At 40.1% G+C, this 3,324-nt stretch overlaps 1 pseudogene; it reads left to right on the top strand.

Moving 5' to 3' along the window:
• The first annotated feature begins 1,838 nt into the window (after positions 1-1,838).
• On the top strand, positions 1,839-2,835 carry LOC127115104 (probable receptor-like protein kinase At1g80640; annotated as a pseudogene).
• The last annotated feature ends 489 nt before the right edge of the window (positions 2,836-3,324 follow it).

Below are 3,324 nucleotides of genomic sequence, written 5' to 3'. Positions count from 1 at the left end.
TTTGGATTCTCCAATCTTTCAAAAGAAGCAAAAATCAGCAATACAAAATTCTGTCCCTGCTATAACATTTCTAATGGCAGTAATATTAAGAATAGAGCAAGTGAGACTGAATAGAAAAATGGATTGGCCAAAGTGGCAGGAACAATTTGGGTAATTGGTGCAACTGTGATTACATTATACAAGGGTCCAACAATATATACTCCAAGTAATCATGTAAATAGTATTGCAACATTCATAACAGAGGTAACAACAACACCAATGATTGATTTTGGAACATGGTCTTTGAGTGATGCTGAAGAGAAAAAAACTGGACACTTGGATGTGTTTATCTTATTGGTCATTGTTTGTCTTGGTCTGGTTGGCTTGTGTTTCAAGCACCCCTCCTTAAGAAGCATCCTGCCGCAGACTCAGTCTTGCACCAACAAAACCACTACCAAAATTGTACATCAAGACATCTGGCAGTATAGCCCAAGCTAGACATTGTGGAACCCTGTTGCAAATCTACAAGAGCCTACTGCTGCAACAACCTTGCCATAGGATGCACTCTTGCCATCATCAACAAATACTAAGACCAAAACAGACTTGCTGTGATCCTGCAATAAACCAAATGCCATGCTAAACAGACCACAATCTAAATCATCCAACATAATTGATGCACTGCCATAACCAACAGATGCAAACCAGTCCTGCATTCACCAATAATCAATTAAATCCAAAGCACCAAATTGCAGTTAGGCATGAGAAAAAAACATAGACTATAAGCAAGCCCTTCACAAGTTCTACAGTGAAACAACTCACAAGTCAATATCCTAAAACAAAGGAAAGAACGAGCAATGCATAAAAGTTCAGCAATACATGCTGACTTGCAAGCCACAAGCAAGATCACAAACACATCAATGCCCAGCTGACCTATTTCCAACTCAAGCACAGTTGTTACCTTGCAAAACCAAAAAACATGCTTAGCCACCTACCACATGCTGAACTGGAAGAAGGATTCAACATAATTGCAAGGCCAAGTGCATAGCAGCAATGCATCCTCTTCACAATGAAATGCGCACTTCAAAGCCAAACATATTCCAAGCCTGCATAAAAAAAAAATCTACCATCGCTAAACTTTAATTTGAGATGATATACAAGTCCAGGCTGCAGCAAAAGAAACCAATGAAGGAAAGGGGTTGAATACAAGCAGTGGGATTAAACTTGTGAAGCATGGAACCTAGTTATGAGCAGAGATTGCATTCACAATGCCAACTCTCACCTGCTGCAGAGCTAAAGCATACACACCTGCAGGATGAAACACCGTGGCCATGCTGTTTGAGGCTCAAATCATCTTCCTGTTGTAACCACAACCATTAAAATCCAACCTGCGAACAACAACATAACAGGTGACTGACATAAACCTAAACATGGCCACATCAATTTGAATGGTTAACAAGGCTGCAAACCCAATTGCATACCTGAGTGCAAAACAACCTTTGCAAGTATTCTGCACCAATCTGCATCAAGTCACCAAGGTCTGTCCCAAGCAACATCATCTAACAGATGGAATTTATGTCAACACTAAGACCACAAGTAAGCCACGACATCATCACATGTATGTGGTATCTCATGACATGCCTCGCATGACCACAGAACCTGCATCAAAACTACAGCCTGCCCAAAAGGAATCAAAACAACTGAAGTACAGAGCATTGGAACAGCAAATCAACAATATTGGAAGCAAAAATAGGCTCAGTCATCAACACTCCATACCTTTGTCTTGACCTGTAGTGGAACCAACAAGCTCATCGTGTCATCATCATTAACAGCAGCCATGAGGCAGCTGCATTGTGGAGCCAATGTCTTGCTTCACACGACCTGCTCCTGCTTCACCTAGGACTGCACGCCAGCTGCAAATTCACACAACAAAAAGGAAGAAAAACCTTCAAAATTCAGACTCTGAGAAAGGACTTGGTTTTGCACCAATTTTGAGTAAATTCAATTCTGTGAAGAAGGTTGGTAAGAAAGGGTGTGTTCCAATCATTGACTATGAGCAAATAGAAAAAGGCACTGAAAATTTCAAGGAAAGTAACATCTTAGGTGAAGTTGGTTTTGGATGTGTTTACAAGGTTAGTTTGGATGATAATTTGTTGGTTGCAATCAAGAGGTTGAACTGTGAATGTCAATATGCAGAAAGAGAGTATGAGAATGAGGTGGAATTGTTAAGTGAAATTCAACATCCAAATGTAATTTCTCTACTTGGTTGTGGAACTCATGAGGATTCAAGGTTTATTATCTATGAGTTGATGCAAAATGGATCATTGGAAACTCAATTACCTGAACCTTCTCATGGCTCTGCATTGACATGGCACATGAGGGTGAAGATTGCTCTTGACACAGCAAGAGGCTTGAAGTATCTGCATGAGCACTGATACCCTGCAGTGATCCATAGAGATCTGAAATCTTCTAATATTCTCTTAGACGTAAACTTCAATGCCAAGTTTTCTGATTTTTGGTCTTGCAATAATTGATGGGTCCCAAAACAAGAATAACATCAGGCTTTCAGGGACATTGGGGTATGTAGCACCAGAGTGTCTTTTAGATGGTAAATTGACTGATAAAAGTGATGTCTATGCTTTTGGATTTGTGCCTGTGAAAAAACTAAGTTCATCTCAATGCCAATCTATTGTCACATGGGCAATGCCACAGCTCACAGACAGATCTAAACTTCCAAATATTGTGGATAATGTGATTAAGAATTCTATGAACCAAATGCAACAACAAACCTGCTACCACATCTGTTGCTGTTATGGAATGGTTATGCACCAAGCCAGAAGATATGTTGACTCACCATGAAACTACTAAAATTCAAGGAAAAATCACAAACCATCCTTCAGATGTTGAAATCAAACCAAGCCCTCCATTTTCACTGCAGTAAAAGGTAAAGTTAATTAGCCAAAGCAGTAAAATTCAGAAGATTACCCAAAACAGAGTTGAGACAGAAATGAAGAAGAAAGAGTGGGTTCAGGTTACCATTGTCGAACATAGCATCAAAGAGGTCAATCCAATTTCTGGACACCGAAGGGACTTCACAGAGTTACTCCTTTGAACACAAGGATACCAATTCGAAACCCTAACGGCAGGGGATAAAAAGAGAGAGCAAATCAGTAAGGAAAAAGAATCAACGACAAAGACCTGGAGGCGGAATTGAATCAAAAACCCTAAAAAATAACTTTTTCAATACAAGGTTGCAAAAAGGCAGAAGCGAGAGAAACCCTAGGATCGGATTCGACGGCGAAGGAAGTTACCTGAAGAGAGCGCACCAGTTCCTCGCACCACTATCAT

The sequence above is a fragment of the Lathyrus oleraceus genome, unplaced genomic scaffold, assembly GCF_024323335.1.
Source record: "Lathyrus oleraceus cultivar Zhongwan6 unplaced genomic scaffold, CAAS_Psat_ZW6_1.0 chrUn1061, whole genome shotgun sequence".
Lineage (NCBI taxonomy): Eukaryota > Viridiplantae > Streptophyta > Magnoliopsida > Fabales > Fabaceae > Lathyrus > Lathyrus oleraceus.
This window is presented reverse-complemented; position numbering and strand designations above follow the sequence as displayed.